The following is a 23,109-nucleotide window of genomic DNA, read 5'->3' on the forward strand; positions in this document are numbered from 1 at the left end:
AGAAGGTAAAACGCAGAAACTCTGTTAACTGTTCGTTGAAATGGAGGTGGGTTGGGGGCTAGATCAAAAGATTTATGTGGGAAGTGATTTGTCTACAATCAAAATCACAAGCACAAGTTACCAATTTGTTTTAATTAAATCTGGATACTTTGATTGCATTTCTTCAAAATTTGTCATATATATCCCAGACATGTCAAAATAATCCCGAAGTTGCGCATTAGGTTTTTCTGATAAGCCGTAAAAAAATCATATTTAGACTTGACACATTGATTTAATTGAAACATATTCACGGGTATCGATCTCATTATGCATATAAGATGTACACTGCAACACGTGTTAAACGGCCTTGTAACTTCTGTAGACATTATAATGAAATATTCCAAAGCCAGGTGTAAGGAACTAGCTCCCAAGCCTCATCCGAGTTTGGGCGTTGACCATTCAGTTTATGGGTAAAGAGGATTTCCCAATGAAAGGCTGTCATTTAAAAAAAAGGCGAAAACAATCCCCCAGCAGATTAGAAGATATAATGTTAACAGTTTTTACACTGATGCACAACACCTAGACAATAGCCAGCTTTATTGTAGTAATTGTAACAACAAATTCTCAAACCTAAAACGTAGATCTTCCAAATACGTATCAACTCGCTTATGTGCATATTATTGATACAAAACTCCCGTTGGCATTACTAACTTTAGAGAAAAAGGACAATGAAAAAGTCTTAAGAATGTCGGTAATATGATAGCTGTGTTGATGTTTGACGACGTCGAAACAGCCTTAATCAGAGACCAAATACGGATATATGCTAGTTAAAGGTACGGTAATCGAGGGAGATGGTGGATTTGAGAAATATGGGGTGGTGATGGTATTCGTTTGCATGATTGATTGCAACTGTTCCGTCGACAGTTCAGTAGTTTGTCAGAGCTCTGGTCAAGTGATATGAAATGGCCCTATTATTTGTCAAGGTCTTAATCAACTTGGCATATTACTATTGCGATTTTGTATTTTTTCGTTCTATGTAGATCACGATCTTCTATCCACATTACTTTTATTCATATTTACATAAAAGCCACATACTATGTGAAACCGGTGGATTAATAATCCACAAAAGTGAAGTGGCCAAACACTAGTACAAGTCATTCATGATAGATACAGTGACCTAGGATCAGTAACCGGCAAAACCCGCTATGATATTAGTACGGTAGACGTTTTACTCTGCTTTTATTGTTTGTAAATCCATTACGATCCGGTTCTTTATCCGTGCTTGGAGTTGTTGGTAATTTTCCATGTCCGCCAAGACCGTCATGAATTCGGTCATGCTAATTATTTTATTTTATTTTACGACGATTATTATCGATACTGCTCAAACAACTATTCCGATTTCTGCACCTATGATTGTTGTTGTTGCCTTGGTTCCAGCAACAATAGACCAACAGTTGCTGCCGTGAGGATTCCACAAACTGCATTAGGCATGTACGTTTGTATTTTACAAGTAACGCGGGTTTTTGTGAATTCATTTTGTCACTTATTTTTTCAGGTCGGTAACAATGAGGACTGATCATAGTTCTTCTATTAATAATGTAATCGTGTAGTTCAAATTGCACGAATTGCATAACCTATACTGACTCATCATGTCCAGCTGTAACACCCACACACACTTCTAACCAATTACCTTTATTTTACTTGCACCACTTTCATACCATCAGAACAGTATCTGCCTGAAGAATATTTAAGTTTTCAACAATTCTACGTTATGTGGGTCTAGCGTTGCAGTCATTTAGAAACATATTGTTTGCACCCGTGCCCGGTGTATTAAACGATCGTTTTTCTTATTGTCCAATAAATGTTACACGGACAAGTGCCGTCCATGTTGAATAGCAGTCGAGATTTTTCGTTTCTCAGTTGCGTTAATGTTGGTTTATATATTAGCTGGTGAACGTAACCGGTTTGGATAGAGTGGAGAATTCAGCATCGTCAGTAGTAAGGGGGGCCACCTTACATACAATGGAAATTAGCATTACAGAGACCCCTGGGCCACTTTACGTACAATGGAAATTTAACATGGCGAAAAATCGTGGGCCACTTTACGTACAATGGGAATTAACATGGCGAAAAATCGTGGGCCACTTTACGTACAATGGGAATTAACATGGGAATAAATCGTGGGTCACTTTACGTACAAGGGGAATTTAACATGGGGGAAATAGAGTTTGGGCTTGTCTAGGGACAAGGGGAATTGAACATGGGATTTTTTTTATTTATTTTTTTTAAATTTTTTAAAAAAAAGGGGTAGGCAATTGAAAAGTCATTCTCTTTTCGAGAAATATGGCTGGCTCTGAAAAGGGCCTTTGGGTTTCTTCTAACACTTCCACTTCTTCAACCATCTTCTCACTTTTGTCACTATTCCTGTCTTCTTTTTCTCCTTTTCTGGCATCCAGTCTGGATGGCCCAAGGCTCTAAACTTTTCCTGAACTTTGATCCAATTTTGATTTAGCCTTTCAAAATCAGCCTGTTTCTTTTTGTTTTCCTGATCTTTTCTTTCTTTATACCATCTCTCTTTAATCTTCTTTACCTCTACCTCCATCACTTTTCTCATCAACTCCTCTCCTTTCCTCAGTCTTTCCTGACCTCTCTCCACATAAGAGCACTCTGTCCCATGTGACATTTTTTCAAGAAAGCACCTGACTTTGCTTGCATTGTCAAGTGCTTCCTTTAGGCTTCCCACTCTGACATAGGTGGGATTTATCATACCTCTCAATCTCTTTTCCTCCTCTTCAATCATTCCTGCTATCACTTCTTTTGCTATGTTTAGACATTAGCGTAGTCCAGGTACTCTGCTATCTTCCATTCTTTTTCTAGTCTCTCCACTACATAGATAACATCTATTATCCAGTTGTATATATGTACCAAATTGTTGAACAAGTCACTTGCAACCACCATCTTTGTTTTTATTATTCCGTAGAATGGTTCGAACGACGAACGTGGTGGGTTCTTATAGTGAAAGCGCGGACGTGATGGAAAACATCCCCTTAAAAACATAAAATTGATCTTACCTAGATCATGACAAAACAACGCGCGGACGTGAAGGAAAACATCCCCTACTTTCTCATTTCATATAATAAAATCCAAACTATACTCTCCACATACGCTAAGAAACAATAAAGAAACCCATAATCTACCATTCGCACAAACGTACGTGAACAGTTACAAACACAAACACACAAACACATACACTCTCACTATGAAAAAGAGTTAGTCTTTATATTCACACTACTCTACCTACACATTGGCAAATTGATTGTTATTTCTTTTCTTGATTATTGGGTAGCCCTGAAAAGGGCTGTTTTTTTGGAACTTCATGGACACCTGGTTAATGGTGGCACCTTCCAGGCCTGGCGCCACATACACATCTTGTCCCCCAGTTACTTTTTACCTTTTGGGGGGAGAGAGCAGAGGCAGGATATGTGGCTTCAGAATCCCAATTTTCGGTTTCTGATATTCCGAAATTTTTTCTTCTCTCCTTTTCCTCCTCCTCTTCTTTGTATCTTCTCTCCTCCTCTTTGTATCTTCTTTCCTCCTCTTCTTTATATCTTCTCTCCTCCTCTTCTTTGTTTATTCTTTCCTCCTCCTCTCTCATCCTTCCTTCTTCCACAATGGCCTCCGCGGCCAGTTCGTTCAACAGGCGCCTGGCATATTCCAGATGCACATGAAGTTCCAACAGTTTCGCCAATTTCGTGTTCATTCTGGTGTTGATCAATCAACAAGGGTAGCTAGACTTCCGAACGAGTTTCAATTTATACTAAAACTGCGGACGTGAAGGAAAACATCCCCCTTAAAAACATAAAATTGATCTTACCTAGATCATGACCAGAAAACAACAACGCGCGGACCTAAAAGAAACACTCACTCACTTTTTTATGCTACCCATCACTATTTTAAAATTTTTTATAAATCACTTCAATAGACTATTCACATACGCAAAGCAATCCAATCTAACCCCAAATCTACACCTCAAACACCAAAAAAGACATCATTTTAATCTACTATCCATACCAACGTACTTGAGCACTTACAAACACACAAACACATACCCTCACATTTTTTTAAAAAAGAGTTAGTGTTTATATTCACAATACTCTACCTACACACATTGGCAAATTGATCGTTATTTCTTTTCTAGAGTATTGGGTAGCCCTGAAAAGGGCTGTTGTTTTGTTGTTTTTTTTTGTTTGCTATGGCAATCTTTTTTTAGTTTCTACGAATGCGATGTCCTCTGAGGATGGACTTTCTGGCGATGGGTCTGCTTCTTCGGAAAGAGAAGAAGAACTCTTTGGTGTCGATACGACAATCGACAAAGCCTCTGTCAGCTTCAGGTTGCTGCTGCTGCTGCTGTTGTTGTTGCTGCTGTTGCTGCTGTCTCTGAAGTCTGTACTTCTCTGTCCATTCTTCTTTCTCCCTGTTCACTTCTTCTCTGAAGGGCTCTTCTATCAGGTCTTCAGTGACTTTTAACATTCTCACATTCTCTATTTCTTCTGGCTTCGGTATCAGACTGTGTCTGACCCTATGCAAATTCACGTAGGCTTCGTTGAGCTTAGCTAGTTTGGAGCACATCTTCGTAGGAGGATGAGTCGACAATGGATGGTTAGACTGGAAACAACCCCGGTTCTTAAAGTCAAAGCGCGGACGTGAAGGAAAACATCCCCCACACGGATTTCGAGTCGCAACGTTCAATGAGTGTTATGAGAGGGATAGTAAGAAATGAAAGAGCATCAATCCAACATTCTTATAGCTAAACAAACCACAAAGGCATTGTTTTCAAAACACAACATTTTTTATTCAAAAATCACTTAACACTAACCAACAACAACTCTAACATATTTTAAACAATAATCCAACATGATAACATCAAACATTTTTTCTTCAAATACAGTCTACTTTAAACAGGGCTGACAACGTTGTGAATGAAATTGTGATTTCCACTGTTGGAAATCATTAGGCCATTGATGGACACTACGTTTCCTAGCTTGAGACAAAAGATAAGCATAATGGTCACAAAACCATCGATCTACTTTCACATCGTTTCTAGTAGAAGAACGAGGATCAAAATGAGTCACTAAATGTTCTAAGGAATATCCCAGGCTGCCATGATGCAGAAAATACACACAATATTGTCCACACACCAAGGAATATGTGCCCTGTAATTTCACATTATTGAATCGGGTTGTTTGAGCATTTCTTCTCATAAAGTCAATGATATCGTCTTCCAAAGGGGGCAATCCATACGAATCGAAATATTCCACACATCCTTCTTGAGGAAAGTAGACGGCTACCCAGTGGGTTCCTGGGAGATGACTGTCGTCCGTGTTGATCACGTAAGCTAGATGGTCTTTAGGTTTGCGATGAGGGAGTTCATCTTTAGCACAGACGACAGGATTCCAAGAAGCCGTATACGAACTGTGGTTCAAAAGGTAATAAAGTTCCCAGGTATCCATGTTTTTTTCTTCTTCACAGGTAATAATAAGTCGTCAATTCGATCCTGACTTTTTGCTTGAAAATCTTTGACAAATAACCGTTTCTTCGTTTCGTCTCCTCACTCTGATTCAGGAGAGCTTCGATACGATGGATCTCTTGAGTGGTTAATGGTGGACAAGAATGTTCACGCAAGTCTTTATACCACTGGTGCAACACGTCTTCGTCTGAGATGAGACTCCAAGCTTCGTCCAGATACTCGTCCAATTTTTCTTCTTGACTCAACATCAGGCATTTATCGTATTGAATTTGACTGGGATGATCGTTTTGATATCCATAGCAATTTTTCTTGATCAATTCCGTCATTTTTTCGACCAAGTGTTTGGCAAAACAGGAGACTAAATGGGCTTCTTGTTCTGGCCATCTTGACTTCATCATGAACACTTCTTTTTCCACGGTCTCCTCACATTTCATGTCCAAAGTTTCTCCACTAGGTAAAGAGGGATAACAGTCTTCCATGGCTTCTAGTAATCTAGAATGACTTCTCTCAAACTGTTGATTTCTATGGTATTATCGAATTCTGCATACAGGATGACGTTCACCGTTTCATCAGGGTCTCGGTCTTTAAACTGAATTTCCACACGAATCTGGCCGGATTTTATAGGGTGGAAATGTCCCTCGTCGCTGCCTTGGTCTGGAGTGAAATCAAAAGCCCACAAAGCATAGCCTCCTGCATAATCCTCGTACGTAATACCGTGACTGGTATTGGTTCCTAACTTTCCGGTGGCTTCGTACAAGGACAAGTACGATCTCAAGTAATTCTTCTTGGTAAAGTCAGGTTCAAACGGTCGGGTACACAAAGTTTTGCCATCGCGACTGACTTCGATTTTGGACACGCCAAAGTGTTGAAAGTAGAAAGGATTTTTTTCGGCAGCTCCGTTGAAGGCTGTATTTTCGACGATACCAACGATCAAACGTTTGGGTAACTGTCCTTGGAACAGATGATCTTCGATCATGGATCGCTGTCCCTTGGGAATGGTGAAGGTTTTCACTTCCACGCGTCGTATGGGATACTTGGCGGTCGTTCTGCTCAACGTCTGACTGATGTCGTTTCCCACTTTGGGTAACACTTCCACACGGCGTACGTAGAGTCTGGCTTCTTGGATTTTGGTTTTGTAACCGTCACTATCAGCCAATAAATGGAAAGCGGTACTGCTACGACTCAGTCTCAGGCGGACATCCACCCCGTTCAGCAAATACTTTTCTTGCAACCACATGTCCAAATGCAAACGATCCATCAGTTCTAAACTTGTGTCGACTCCCGTGATTCTCTTTCTTCGTTCTACAAATCCATCATTGTTGTCTTTCTTTTCATCAGTTTCCAATATTTCAAACTTGGTAGGTTCGTCAGCTTCCCATACCACACAAGCATTGAGATGAGTGTTCTTGGCATCTATTCCGTACGTCAAGAGATTTTCCAGGTAGGCACGATAAGGGTAAGTATCCATGCTGCTACTGACCAGTTTGTTATTCAAGTACAAGTCCACTCCACTGAACAAGGAATGCATGAAATTGTTGACGGGAGCTACTGCTTCATCGTCTATAGGACCTCCAGTCTTATCTAGAATTTTGACTTTCAGGTACAAGTAACTGCTATTCAGATCGATGTAATCTTCGGGCTGTCCTTTGATTTCAAACTCGATGGGAGCGAAATCGGTCAGTGAGGAGACGGGGTGAAATTCAACCCACTGGGATTCTTGCATCGTCATCATCGTGGGGGGCATGGCAAACAGGTCCAGTTCCGCCTTGGAACAAGCGCAAGATTCTCGGTGCATCATTTTTCTCTGTGTCTCAATAATCGAAAACGTCTAAGTCTCGAACGGTTCTTCTTTTCTTGGCCTTTCTCGCTTGAAGTCTGGTGAAAGGGTGTTTTCTTCGTCGTCTCTTTCTGCCTTGTCCTTGCTGAATGCCTGACTCGGTAGCGTGCAGGGCATTTATAGGTGTGTCTCGGCGACCCAAAATGTCTTTGCCCGTTTGCAGCAAGACATTTTTGCCTGCCCTCATGAAAGCTTCTTTAGGGTTTTGTTTGTCGATGATGACATTTTGGAGAAATTCTTTGCCTTGCGTCAGTGCCGCATCTTTCAAGGCGTGCAACCCGCGTGTCACCATCGGTTTCAACACCGGGGCCACCGAACGAAAGGCCGATTTTAACATATCTCCTAAACCGTGTCCTCGCTGTCGAGCAACCCCTCGGTACACTGGATACATGACTTAAGAGTCGTGAGAAAACCGTTTTCGAAAATGGAGTTTCACCGTGACTTTCCCTTTGGTGAATGAAATATTTTGTCCCAAATCTCCTTTTATAGCAATGTTGACCGTGTCCAAATAAGACTTGCTGACCGGTAAATAGTGAGGATGGACAAATTCGCGGTGGACGTGGTAAGTGTTTCCACCTTCCTCGTCAGCGTTCGTGGCAGAATCCACTTTGAAAGGAATGACACGTAGTAACGGTACGGAGGTGTGTCCCACCACGTTGTACTCCACCACATCGGAATACACGAACATCAAATTCAGTCCTTGATTCAGTTCTACTGGGGTACTAAATAACTTGCTAAACGACTCGTTGTCGTAAACGATGGGTAATTCGTTTTTCTTCATTATGGCCATTCTCATGTACATGTCTCCGCCCAACATGTCAAACAATTCAGGACAAAATAAAATGGACAGGATTTTACTCCGTTCAAATTTCATCGAGAAGCGACGAGCTGCTTTGTGGTACTCCATGGTGACACTTTTGTTGATATGCTCCAAAGATTTCAGAAACACGCCATTAAACCTGGTGGCTATGGTGCTGACCAAATGTTGACCACTAAAATAATAGCCTGGGGGAATAAACAAGTGATAGGTGGTGTACTTTTGTGTACGGGTTTTCTTGTCATATTTGACATTGCTATCCATCCACTGTTGCATTTGCTCGTCATGAACTTCCACATCAAAAAAATTTTGATTGGGAAGGACATTGAGGACTTGGGTCGGGTGAATCATTTCTACTAAAGCCACTTCCCAATGGGCTTCGTGATCTAAGGGGATGGCCTGAGGTAATTTGGCCGTGTAACAGCACAACGTGTTGTGGGGAAACACTTCCAAGGAACTGTCACTGGGTAAGGTTAAGTAAAATTGGTTTTGGTGACTCATAATTCCAGAGTTCTGTGGCTGTCCGAGGGGTTAGTGGACGTCAGAGGCGTGTCTCCGTCCAAAATGGGGTTCTGGTTGTGGTTGGAGTGGTGACTGACACTGGCACTGGACACAAGGTTCCCGTGGTTCCCGTTCGAGGAGAATTTCAGGGAGGGATTGGGAAGCAGGTAACCGATGCAACTGCTCAATAAAATGGTCCACAATTGTTTGTCTCCTTGTTGCAAACTCAAATTGGCAATGGCTGCCCCGATGACACAATACACCACGAAGATTTGGCAGAAAAAGACGATTTGCGTTTTAGGCACACGTTCTCCACACCACATCCACAAGGGTTGTTTTTGTAAATCTTGCAGAGAAGAACTGGGTGAAGGAGTGGTCGACGTAGCTGCGTCTGTGTCAAAGGGCATGATGGTCACTTCTTTTTATAGTCGATGACCTGCGAAGCGTCGATCCAAGAATCAAAACTGGGTGGATATCCTTTCCAACGTACTTTGACTTCTTTGACACGTCGTTTGCCCACTTTACGGGTTCTGCGTTCGAGAATGCTTTCGATGTCGTACACGTCATCTTCTTTTTTGGTGACACGTTGTAACTCGGGCAAATAAAACGTTCCTTTGAGCACTTCTCCGTTCATGTCTTCCAATTTATAGACGGCAGGATGACGGCCATGCACTCGTCCAGTGACGCGAAACAATTCGGTCGTCCAGTTAGGTAAGTAACCTTTGTCGAAAGTGCGTTTGGTTTTGCCAATGCGCACCCAATCTCCTACGGTCAACTCTCCACTTTTCTTGGGGACAGCCCTCGTCGGGGACGTACCAAACAGGCGCTCAAACACTAGCACTTCGTTGTCGGGAGTCACTTCTTGCGGGGCACGTCCGATGCTTCGATGGTAAGATTGGTTGTACGCTTGCACCAGGTGCGTTAAGATGTCGATGTACTTCAGAGTGTGGTGATGCGTAAAATATTTCCACATGCGTTCTTTCAAAGTGCGTTGAAAACGTTCCACGATGCTGGCTTTGGTTTCGGGATTCTCGGTGGTAAAAAAATGAATGTCACGTTTCTTTAATTCTTTTTGGAAAGCTTGGTTCAGAAATTCGGTGCCTTTGTCCGTTTGCCATCGAAGAGGGTGACGACCGCTTTGTTTCAACACCCGTTGCAGGGCTCGCACTAACTCGCTGCTCGATTTGGAAGTCAAGGGCACAACCCAGGCAAATTTGGAAAAGACGTCGATGACACAAAACAAATATTTGTAGCCACGATTGTAGCTGACCAAATGAGAGACATCGGCTAAATCGGCTTGCCATTGATGATCGATGCCTTCCACTCGGGTGCGACTTCTGGCAAACTTGCGTCGAATGGGTTTGTGTAAAGTGTAGGTAGCTTGTTCTTGTAACCATCGTTGCACTTGAGGTAAACGGAGACTTTTCAGCCGACTTTTGGCAGCACGATACAATTTTTGAACTCCTGCGTAACCTGCAGGATGGGAGGGATCGTAGTAAATGCTGGCTAAGACTTTTTCCATTTTTTTTGTGTTTGTGTGTTAATAAGGCACCCACTCTTGGAGGATGCTACTCTCTTTCTCTTGGGGTATTTTCTTGGATTGCAATGCTTTGCGTGTACGACCGGCAATAGGTGTTGAAGAGGAGGATGTCTGAGCGGGGGATATCGGTTCTTGTTTCACTTCTGTCTTCACTTCTGTCTTCACTTTCTTTTTCTCTTGTGATGAAGAAGGGGTGGCCATCATCTTTTTAATCCATCCAATTCTGGAGGTAGGTGGTGTTGTTAACTTGCGTACTTTTTCTGGTGGAGTTTGAAACCCTTCTTCTTCTTCTTTTCCTTTTTCTGTCTTGGTCACAGGTAGTAATGGTACTGGTACTGGTACTGGTGATGGTGCTGGACTTTTCATCAAGCTCTTAAAATCTTTCAGAGTGGGTAGAGCTGTTTCGTCTAAAGCTTTCTGGTGAAAGAGTTGCAGTCGTTGCAAGAGTTGACCGTACTTTTGCGATTTTTCTGTTTCGGACAAATCTTGGCGATCCATCAAGGACTGCAATTCGTGTTGTAACTGGGACATCTCGCTCAAATTGGGATTGGGAGGTAAATGCGGGGTGCGTTGTTCTTGCCAACGATGGTATTCCATCCATCGTTTGTAAGGCACTAAAGCTAGTTTACGTCCTTCCATGGGGTTGTCAGGGGTCGATTCTGAGATCTTGGGACTTCCGAGGGCCTTTTTATCTTGCTCCCACTAGTCCTCCCAACATGGTTCCTAAGACTCCTTTCAGTATGGGACCTAACAAGAGGGGTAAAATACCTCCACGTTGGACCAACATCTTCTTCTTTTGACGAATGGGAATTTTCTTTTGAATCATTTGGCGAAGAACGTGACGATCTTTGCCTAAGCATTGTTTCTGGTGTTTGGACAAAGGGATCGTGCCTTTCAAGACGTTCAAAAAACATTCGCACACGGTATTGATGACCTCTTTGGAGTCCGATTGAATGAGTTTTTTTCGTAGGGGTGGAGAAGCTTTGGACAGGACAGATAACATGTCCCCATGTTTGACTAAACGTGGTGGCAGTCCTTTCCTTTTCTTTCCTTGGGGTTTTCTGGAGGGTGACATCTTTGAGTCTTCAGGAGCACCAAAAACACTGATACCCTACTTGGTCACACGCCTTTTTTTATACTGGAACGTGTCGCCACTGATTGTCTTTACGTCGTATCAGTTTGAGGACAGGCATGACACGTCGTGCAGGGGTACTTAACGGACTAAATCGAGCCAGTTCTTGCTTGGACAAATCCAGTAAACTTTGTAACATGCCCGATCTTTCTTGGACTTTGATTTTGGGAGAAGGTACTTTGTGAGCAGCAGCCACTGCCACTAAATTAGAGGGTCCTGCCACTGGGGAAGTTCTTTTGGGGGTCATCAACGGAGAAGTTCTTGGTGTGATCAACGTCTCCAAGTACTCTTCAGTTCTTGGTGTCATCAACGGAGAAGTGGATGAACGTGAGGATGCCGGAGACGCAGTCACTGCCGTGGCAGATCGTGGTTTGCGAGTGTCAGGTTGCGTCCTGGCCGAAGTGCCTCTCTTGCGATTAGTTTTCTTCTGTGGGCTTTTCTTTTTCTGGGGACTTTTTCTCTGTTTCTTTTTCTGGGGGCTTCTTTTCTTTTTCCGGAGTGGTGGTGTCTGATCAGAGGAGGGTCCCGCCACTGGAGAATTTCTTCTTCTTGGGGACCTGGTCTTTTTCTTCTTGGGGCTTCGTTGGAGTTTTTTCTTAGGTATAACTTTGGGGGCATTAGGATCCCATCTTAAGAGAGAGCGAATGATGACCCCTCCTAGAGTACCGCTCCCTCCAGGTTTCAAAATGATTTGTTTTTTGGTTTGAGTGTCGATGCGGGGATCGGCCAGTTGGACCAAAGCGACTTTGTTTCGATCGAAAAAGCGTTTGGTTTGATGAGGAATCTGAATGATTCCTTGGAGTATTTGACGTGCCGTCACCGTGAACCATCGTAAGACTTCTTTGAGACTAGCTTCTAAGACACGAGTTCGTGTTTGTGGATTTTTTTCTCGACTGATGCCATACAAGGCACGAATCAATTTGACGGGAAGATGCGACTGAAAGGACGTCATGTTCACACTGTGTGAGACAGACGAAAAAAGGTCTGAGGTTTTTATAGATTTTTTTATGGGGAGTGAAATTAAGTCGAGGACGGAGACGTGTACAGGACAGGCCCTCCGTCTTGGCCACAGTGGTGAAACAAGTGAGTACGAAATCGCAAATCCTCGGGGGTCGTAGGTTTCAAATCGACGAGTAAATAGGCGTGTGGCGTTTGAGTGGCATCGTCGTACGCCTGAGTCAGCCAAGGCGTTCCTAACTGTTTGGCTAAGACTTGCACTTGCGATTTATCTCAAGGGCTTTTAAACAAGACCACGTAATGCGCATTGAGACTGATGGTGCGATGGGCTTTACTTTGTTGAAACAAAGTTTGGGTGATGTAAACGACACTGGCATTACGGTGATGCCCTTTGCGCGTGAACCACAGTTTAATTTCTTCTTCGTCTTCTCCTAACATGTCGTCAAAAATGACCAAATGGGTTTGACGGGAGTCAGAGACGATGCCGTCGTCTTCTTTAGGAATGCCTTCCACAAACACGATGGAATCGCCTTGACTTTCTCGCAAGAGGCTGTACGCCGATTGCCACTCTTTGTAACACCACATGATCCGTTGAGGTGGTCGATCGATCAAATGATGTTTATGTTCGATCAAACGTTTGACGAATTCGGTTTTGCCTGAACCGCTAGGTCCAGCAATGAGCATGCTAAAGGGATGGCGAAGATACAAAGCCTCCCAACTGGCACGATCTAAGTGTTCGTCGATGACTTTGACAGTAGAGGAAGAGGGAGCAGAGACAGCAGAGGTAGCCATAGTGTGAGAAATGTCACTTGTGACACGAAAACAAACAAGACAAGAGTTTATATACATTTTTCAGAACACGTTTATTGAATGTTTTTTTTTTCAAACATGAATACGAAAGACAAAAATACATAAAAGCCAAAGGCTTAATTACAAGAATAAAAGGCACATGATAACCATTAACGTGGAATAAACACAAGTGTCTGTACAACAACATGTTTTGGGTAATGTTCTAACCAGTTCTATAGTAGGGGGTAAGGTCACACAAGTGTCCTCCCGAAAGGGTCTTTCAGGCCTGTCCACGACAGTCCCGTCCTGGGTGACGGGTTCTTCTGGCACCGTCACTAACACCGTTTGAAAAGTAACTTTTTTCCTTGAACAACTCTCGTGCATACTGGGCCACTTCTTGGGTCCAAGCCTCAAAATCCCATTCTTTCCAGGCACGGACATCTGTCCAATGGGGATGTAAGTCACAAGCTACACACACATCGTCATACACGTCTTGGGTAGCTAAAAGTTGACGAATCTTTTTTTCCCGTAGAGGTCGAGAAGTATCCAGATGAAACCGCAAGGCTTTGAGCAAAAGGAGTTTAGCGTGACCATTTAAGGCCATTGAGGTGGTAAGTACTGATCGTAAAGAGTCCACAAGGAATCGGCTGGTAAACGAAATCCTAGAAAACAAGTCACTAAGACACACACCACTTGTCGACCCAAATTGAATGGATACAGTTCTTGTAATAATCGATGGTAATGATCCACAGTTTGAATATGGTCATTGAGTTCCTTCCACGGAATCTGTTCAATGACATGTGACATAAGTCGAGGCATGGCAGCCTGTTTTTATATTCTCTTTTTTTCGGATGCAATACACGTACTTTCTAGCCAGAGATCTTCGTTCTCCAGTAGGGAATTTAAATGTTACATACTGTAACCGAAACGTCAGAGTTCGTTTAGAAGTTTCGTCTTCAGCTAAGCAGATTCCACGTAACAAATGTTGGTAATCCTTTAGCTCGTCTTCCTCAATACGTTGCAGTAAGTGAATGTCGAAGTAACCAAAATTATGAATATGTACATCATTGGCGACCTCAAAGTTTTGAACAATGTCTGACCACTGAAACAATTTCTGACGAATCAGTTTTCTTATACCATTCAGGTACCAGTGGTTAAAGATCTGGTGACGTAACGGATGCAATTGTTCTTTACGTTTCACTTGTATTTTCACCAGCTCTCGGTAAATGCGTTCTCTCAATTCCACAGGCAAAGCACGAATGTTCTCTTGAAAGTATTCATGAATAGGTCAGTCCGTACATTTCACAATCTTCTCCTAGAGCAAAAGTAATCCACATAGTGAGTAATTTCTGACCACTGCCATGCAGGGTAACGTCCAAGAATGTCACTGAACTCTTTTGATGTAAACGGTCTAAAGCGATATAATAGGATGAATACACCCTTGACCCAAAGAAATCTAACACACTGGTTGACTTTTTTCACTTTCCTCTTATGAATTTCTCGACACAAAAGTTCTACAGTGACCCATTGAGATTTCACTCTGGCAAGTCCCTGCCAAACTTCCTTGTAAATCTACTCTTGCAGTTCTTTAGGCAATGATTCAATATCGTTTTTGAAATGAAGTTTAAATACTGGTCTCGGTGATGTCCAACATTTGACTCCTAGCCAATCTGGTTTCTTCTTCGTCAACGACATGGTAAGTTACTTTAATGTCTCGGTCCCACTAAGGGTAAGTAATGACAATTCGGCGACCATCGAGCATGTTCAACGTAGGCCGAATCTTGTGGTTCCCAGTGGTGAAGTGACACACCGCAACTGAAGCACTTGACTTTATCTCCTTCGCCCAGGTAGAAAAATCCGGCTCTAGCTAATTCTTCGGGGGTCAGTCCTCCCAGATACTTAGGCCATTTTCCTTTGAACGATTGAAGACGATTTTCAAAGTCGCAGTATTCCGACAAACGCACAGGGAACGAATATTCGTCTTTCACAGGTTCGTTTCGATGAGGGTTGGGTGACATGAACAGGAGTTTGCTCAGGGCTGGATGACATCCGTAGGGGGGTAGACGTGAAGGTGAACATTCCCCTTTAAACCCAGTAAAATGTCTAAGAGGACGAGTGTCATCGCTTTCGCATCCCTCAGGTTTGACACGCACAGCATCACTTTCCATGATAGGGGCAGTGACACTAAAGTTCCCATGATGCTTTACGGCATCGCTAAGGTCACAACGTACAGCATCGTACCCATTGCAAGGCTCACAATCGCATTCCACTTCCGAAGCCTCACAATTGAATTGTGCCTTTCTAAACAACTTGTTTTGTGTTTCTCTGAAAGTATTCATCTTGTTCGCTTAGTCTTGGTAGTCACAATGAACTATCGATCTTGCCTAGGGTTCCTTTTTATATACAGACCAATACCGACGTGTCCATACGGTAAGGTGAAATGATTGGGAAGTCGAACTCGCTTCTGGTACACGATTTGATAGGCTTTTTCCAGGGGCCGACTGACAATGTGGTGAGTGGGTAAACGTACAATCTTGTTGGGTTGACAGGTGGTCACTTTAAAGTGTTCATCCTCTCCCGATTGCAAGGCTTCTTTCAATACCCCAAAGTTCACCACACGACTGGTACGATAATTCAGAGTCAGTCCTTTCACTTTGCACGTCGTGTGCACTTCTCCTTGTTTGTCCCGGTATTCGTAGCCGTAATTTTTGGGACCACCACTGACGAAACTTAGAATCTTGTCGTCGGGATGCTCGTCTGTCCAGGCTCCTAAACGGTCTCCTTCGATGTTAGGGTGCTGTTGATTCGGGTGATGGATGTAAATGCAACTGTCCGTGTCAAAGTACAGGACGCGTTCTCCTAACAGTTCTAAAGCTTCGTACAATTTTAAGCGAGCATGGGCTGTCACGTAAGCCGCAATGATGACATTTCCAAAAGGGTCGTCTTGTACAAAGTCCAGATCTTCTTCGTAATTGACCAAGATCAAATCCTCGCGAACGACGTCCACGTGTTTCATGTATTTGGTTTTGTCGTGAATCATTTGGAAGTAGCGGATAGGTTTTGTCAAATATTCCGTCTTGGGTAAACACGGTCGTTGTACCATTTTACCCCACAAGCAATTTAACATCACTTTGGCAAACGATCGCCTGCCTTCGTTTTTCTCGATGTGGTCTAAAGTGATGCCTTCTTGTTCATAGTATTTCTCTTTGAATGTCTTTTGGTCTTCGGGAGTGTGACACCAGGAAGGATAGCCGCTGGCTTCTTGTTTCAGTTTCAAAAAGGCATCCACGTAGTCGGCGAAAATGCCTTTCTGAGTAGGGTCACCCTTGTGGTATTGTTCTGTCTTGGGAAAGTGGCAAATTTCGTACACTTCTAACAGTTGGTATCCCATGTCCAGAGCTTTGAACAATTCTACGCTGACCCAGGTTCCCGTCAAGGCACGTTCTTCCTGGCTGTGCTGACAAGGCTGGTCTTGGTTGCACGTTTCGGCACAAGTACGGCACAAGGGAAACATCAGTTTGCCTTGACAATGGTGAGGTAAGACGGGATGGTATAGGTTCGTGGGAGGCAAAACTTTACACTTGATCAAGCCTTCGTATTGTCGAATGTTTTTCAGGTCGATGTGTTCCGTTAACAACTGCGGGTGCCCTGCAGGAAAGCGACAATATTTGCACACGTAGGGATACAGCGAACACACGTCCAAGTATTTGATTTCTTCTTCTTTCTCTTCGTCGGCTTGGTACAGCAAACAGGTGGCATTGGTCCTTCCTCCGTACAAACTATCCCTCGGGTTCAGCGGGTCCATGAACTGGTAACTTTCCACGAGGCGTTTAAACTCGGGATCGGTTTTCATACGGTGATCGTACTCGTGTTCCCACATTTCCACCACTTGGTATCCTTCCTGTTCCAACTTTAAGCGCCGCTGACATGTGTCCTGGTACAAGTCTTCCATGGTTCGTTGTAAAAACTGATTTTTAGTGCTACGGTCAGGGTAACGGACGGGACATCCGTGAAATAAGCAACCGTTAAACTCGTACACGATCTTGGGGTTTTCTAAGTCCCAGCCATCGACCGAATACGTTCCGATGGTCTTTTCACCCCCTCCGTTGCGGGCATGCTGAATCCATTTGTCTTCCTTGTCGCACAAGTAATGTAACCAACGTAGGGCTTTGACCGAGTGTTGACGTTTGACAAAGTTGGTCGTTTGAGGGCTGATGACAGCCACGGTGTTTTCAGGCATGAATCGTTGTCGATACACTAAGGAACACGCTTTGGCAATGGTGCAAGCTTCTTTCAAAGGATCGACCCCTCCGTGTTCCATGAACAGTTCTCGAAATTTTCCACAGCAACGCCGTAAAATGTCCACGTCGGAACGACAATACTTTAGTATTTCTTCCTGAAAGTCGAAAGGGTCCGAGGCGTGAGCCTGGTACCAAGCGTAGAAAGCTTCTCGTTGTTCGGTACGCATGTTGTCGGGGTCGTAATAGTGAGCCTCGGGCAAATGAGGTAGAACGGCGTGTTGATTGGCTTCCGTATTGAAAAAGTGTGGAAAGTACCCTTTAGCCATTTCTGTCATTCCAAACGTTTTAGGCATTCGACTCAAAGGCATGGCCAAATAGCTCATCGAATCTTTAAACTGCACTTGTCCCACTTGCATGAAAATGATTTTGGCTCCGTTCAAAGTCACTTTAGGACGTTCGGTGCCTTGTTCCGTATAGTATCTCAAAAGAAACTGTCCATCGTATCCGGAGAAATTGTGAGCCATCACTGTGGCATGACGATGACAATCTCCGTAACGTTTGATGTCCTCTTTGCTCCACGTCTTGTCGATGGGGTCTAAGACCCATTGTGCAAAATCGGCTAACGTGTTCGGTCCCCGAAAGATTTTTTCACGCCCTCCAAGAATTTTGCTGCAGTGAGGGCAATGACTGAAGATAGGTTCTTGAATGCACTTCTCGCACGCTCGATGAGCCACGCAGAAATTAGGAATGTGAATGCCAGTCTCTTGCATGCATTCGAAATCGAAAAAGATGAAATTGCCTTTCTTCTTGTGACCGTCCTCTTTCTCTGGTGGGGGTTGGTATTTTTGCACGTAGCATTGGTGTTCCAAGTCCACGATGTGGTGACAAATGTGACATTTTTTCTTTCCTCGACATACGTGTGCCTTGGCCTTATTGGTAAGTATGCCTTGTCCACAGGTAGGGCACAATCTCAGCAGTTGACAAGCACATTTCTTCTGTGAACCTTGTGTTTTCAGATGTTGTTGGTAACAGGTAGGGCTGACAAACGTACGCAGACAAGTTGAACAAGGCACTGGTCCTTCGCTCAGACAGGGTGGAGAGGCCAAACATCCTGGGCATTTCATTCCACAATGCTTGTGTTGCTCTCGATTGTTATAACCATAATCACATTTCTCACAGTAATATCTGTATCCCAGGAATCCGGTAATGGTGGTAATGGTATCGAAATGGTCATCGTGATAATAAACGTGAATGTATTTTCCGTCCTTAAAATCTTGGCCTCGAAACAACAGAGGCCCGCGCATTTCTTGAGGGTGCACTTTCAAGGTGTATCGTGGAGCTAGGACATCTTGCAATTTTTGCATCTCAGGAATGCCACAGGGTGTGTCTTTGGACAGGCCAGCTTGTTGCAACAGGAGTTCTGCTTCGTTTCGTTGTTTGGCTCGATAGGAACGTTGAATAGTGTTCCAGGTTCTTTTCCATTCTACCGTGTCGTTCTTGTTGGCATAGGTTCGTCCCACCACGATGGCACGGGCTAAACACATCTGGTCATGAGTGTTGTCAATTCGAACGAGACTCTTTTTGGTGTTGCGAAGGTCGTCCACCAATAACATCTTTTTGCGTCCAGTCCCTTGAGGAGGAGGGACGTGGGTCATGTCCAGTGTGGCTTTTCCATCGGTGATGTCAAACTGGTCATTAGATTGTTGTACGTGTTGAATCTTGTCCATGACTTTGGAAGCGGTCAATTCTGCAGGGGTGCTAAACTCGATCCAAACAGGGCATTTCAAACCGTCGTGTTGTATGGAAAGTCTCAAGCGATCGTCTTCTTTGGGTTGACATTGTCGCTTGAGTGCAGTGAGCAAAGAATCCCACACCCCAGTGATGAACACTTCTGCTTTCTCTAACGGCACTTCAGCCTTGAAATCTTTAAACTTCACTGTGTATTTGTAAGCCGTGGTTCTAAATTTTCTAGAGGAGCGCTTTTCCGTCTCTCGAATGGAATAGTATTTTTCAGGGTTGACTAAGGGTGGTGAACTTGGTTTAGAGGTTTCAAATTCTGGTTCACTCATGTATATGGTAACAGTGTCATTGACAGCTAAAGATGAAATTCAGTGTGACGCATCTCACATCTTTCCATTCAGGTCCTTAACCATCTTTTGTATTTAAGATTATGGTTATCATTACATATAAGTAATGGATTCAAGTTACGGAACTTGTCAACGGGTACTTTGAACGATTGACCGCAGTAGCTAACATTGTTGGTGATTTAGTTCCTTTTGCAGATGCATATCTTCGTGAAGGCAGTGTTCCCAGACTCAACTACACTCAAATAAAATCTTGTTTGGAGTCAAATAGAAACTGATGACTGGAACCATCCTAATTGCCAACGCCAACTAGAGGTCAGTTTGTTGTTATAACATTTGCTCGTGAAAACACTCAATCCTTGGCTTAACCACCATGTAAAGCGATTGTTTGTACAACGACGATAGTAGTAAGGGGGGCCACCTTACGTACAATGGAAATTAGCATTACAGAGACCCCTGGGCCACTTTACGTACAATGGAAATTTAACATGGCGAAAAATCGTAGGCCACTTTACGTACAATGGGAATTAACATGGCGAAAAATCGTGGGCCACTTTACGTACAATGGGAATTAACATGGGAATAAATCGTGGGTCACTTTACGTACAAGGGGAATTTAACATGGGGGAAATAGAGTTTGGGCTTGTCTAGGGACAAGGGGAATTGAACATGGGATTTTTTTTTATTTTTTTTTTTTAAATTTTTTAAAAAAAAGGGGTAGGCAATTGAAAAGTCATTCTCTTTTCGAGAAATATGGCTGGCTCTGAAAAGGGCCTTTGGGTTTCTTCTAACACTTCCACTTCTTCAACCATCTTCTCACTTTTGTCACTATTCCTGTCTTCTTTTTCTCCTTTTCTGGCATCCAGTCTGGATGGCCCAAGGCTCTAAACTTTTCCTGAACTTTGATCCAATTTTGATTTAGCCTTTCAAAATCAGCCTGTTTCTTTTTGTTTTCCTGATCTTTTCTTTCTTTATACCATCTCTCTTTAATCTTCTTTACCTCTACCTCCATCACTTTTCTCATCAACTCCTCTCCTTTCCTCAGTCTTTCCTGACCTCTCTCCACATAAGAGCACTCTGTCCCATGTGACATTTTTTCAAGAAAGCACCTGACTTTGCTTGCATTGTCAAGTGCTTCCTTTAGGCTTCCCACTCTGACATAGGTGGGATTTATCATACCTCTCAATCTCTTTTCCTCCTCTTCAATCATTCCTGCTATCACTTCTTTTGCTATGTTTAGACATTTAGCGTAGTCCAGGTACTCTGCTATCTTCCATTCTTTTTCTAGTCTCTCCACTACATAGATAACATCTATTATCCAGTTGTATATATGTACCAAATTGTTGAACAAGTCACTTGCAACCACCATCTTTGTTTTTATTATTCCGTAGAATGGTTCGAACGACGAACGTGGTGGGTTCTTATAGTGAAAGCGCGGACGTGATGGAAAACATCCCCTTAAAAACATAAAATTGATCTTACCTAGATCATGACAAAACAACGCGCGGACGTGAAGGAAAACATCCCCTACTTTCTCATTTCATATAATAAAACCCAAACTATACTCTCCACATACGCTAAGAAACAATAAAGAAACCCATAATCTACCATTCACACAAACGTACGTGAACAGTTACAAACACAAACACACAAACACATACACTCTCACTATGAAAAAGAGTTAGTCTTTATAGTCACACTACTCTACCTACACATTGGCAAATTGATTGTTATTTCTTTTCTTGATTATTGGGTAGCCCTGAAAAGGGCTGTTTTTTTGGAACTTCATGGACACCTGGTTAATGGTGGCACCTTCCAGGCCTGGCGCCACATACACATCTTGTCCCCCAGTTACTTTTTACCTTTTGGGGGGAGAGAGCAGAGGCAGGATATGTGGCTTCAGAATCCCAATTTTCGGTTTCTGATATTCCGAAATTTTTTCTTCTCTCCTTTTCCTCCTCCTCTTCTTTGTATCTTCTCTCCTCCTCTTTGTGTCTTCTTTCCTCCTCTTCTTTATATCTTCTCTCCTCCTCTTCTTTGTTTCTTCTTTCCTCCTCCTCTCTCATCCTTCCTTCTTCCACAATGGCCTCCGCGGCCAGTTCGTTCAACAGGCGCCTGGCATATTCCAGATGCACATGAAGTTCCAACAGTTTCGCCAATTTCGTGTTCATTCTGGTGTTGATCAATCAACAAGGGTAGCTAGACTTCCGAACGAGTTTCAATTTATACTAAAACTGCGGACGTGAAGGAAAACATCCCCCTTAAAAACATAAAATTGATCTTACCTAGATCATGACCAGAAAACAACAACGCGCGGACCTAAAAGAAACACTCACTCACTTTTTTATGCTACCCATCACTATTTTAAAATTTTTTATAAATCACTTCAATAGACTATTCACATACGCAAAGCAATCCAATCTAACCCCAAATCTACACCTCAAACACCAAAAAAGACATCATTTTAATCTACTATCCATACCAACGTACTTGAGCACTTACAAACACACAAACACATACCCTCACATTTTTTTAAAAAAGAGTTAGTGTTTATATTCACAATACTCTACCTACACACATTGGCAAATTGATCGTTATTTCTTTTCTAGAGTATTGGGTAGCCCTGAAAAGGGCTGTTGTTTTGTTTTTTTTTTTTTTTGTTTGCTATGGCAATCTTTTTTTAGTTTCTACGAATGCGATGTCCTCTGAGGATGGACTTTCTGGCGATGGGTCTGCTTCTTCGGAAAGAGAAGAAGAACTCTTTGGTGTCGATACGACAATCGACAAAGCCTCTGTCAGCTTCAGGTTGCTGCTGCTGCTGCTGTTGTTGTTGCTGCTGTTGCTGCTGTCTCTGAAGTCTGTACTTCTCTGTCCATTCTTCTTTCTCCCTGTTCACTTCTTCTCTGAAGGACACACGGTACTAATTATACGGAAGAACTGTGAACCAGTCTAGAAATGGGTGAAGAAATGATAGAGTATTTACAGGTTTGGTGGTCCATAATTGGTTAATAATGAAAATTAAAATTTTAGGAAAAATATCTTTTGAGAGCTTGTCCTATATGTAATGTAAAAAAAATATTGACAAATTTCTACTGATGCAATTTTAGCATTTTTACAGGCTTGACTCAGGAGTACTCAATACTGAAAGTAGCACCTGATTCATTTGGTGCAGAATCAATAACACGTGTTTCATGCACATGTATGTAAACAAATTGCCGCGGGTCATATGGTGTTCTCCACATATAAGCTTGCACCAAGGTTAGATGTGCACGAAAAATTATAGGTGTCATTATCAGCACCCATAAATTTTAAGTTATTGAATTTTGAATATGACAGTGTTTCCATATGTTTACCATTGGAGTGGAATTAGTACCGTGAGTCCTATATGCGACCTATACCATAATAGGAGTTTGTTGTTTCCATGGTTACCACGTGCATCCAGGGTATCAATTTGGTGGTTTTTACATATGACAGTGATAATGGAGTCTTTTTATCATGGTTTGCATGTGATTTTGGAGAAAAATTCTATACAAAAGACAGATGGGGATTGTTTTATACACTGGAGAGTGGAAGTATATAGCTCAGGCCATAGGGAAAAGAGCACAGTATGGCCTGATGGCAGAATTTCATATGATGGTACCCATAGATTGGCCTGTATGGTTAAATACCATTTAACACATGCAATAATTCCCCAAAATGGGGTGG

Source organism: Sinohyriopsis cumingii, chromosome 4, assembly GCF_028554795.1.
Source record: "Sinohyriopsis cumingii isolate HCF-2022 chromosome 4, ASM2855479v2, whole genome shotgun sequence".
In the NCBI taxonomy this organism is placed as follows: domain Eukaryota; kingdom Metazoa; phylum Mollusca; class Bivalvia; order Unionida; family Unionidae; genus Sinohyriopsis; species Sinohyriopsis cumingii.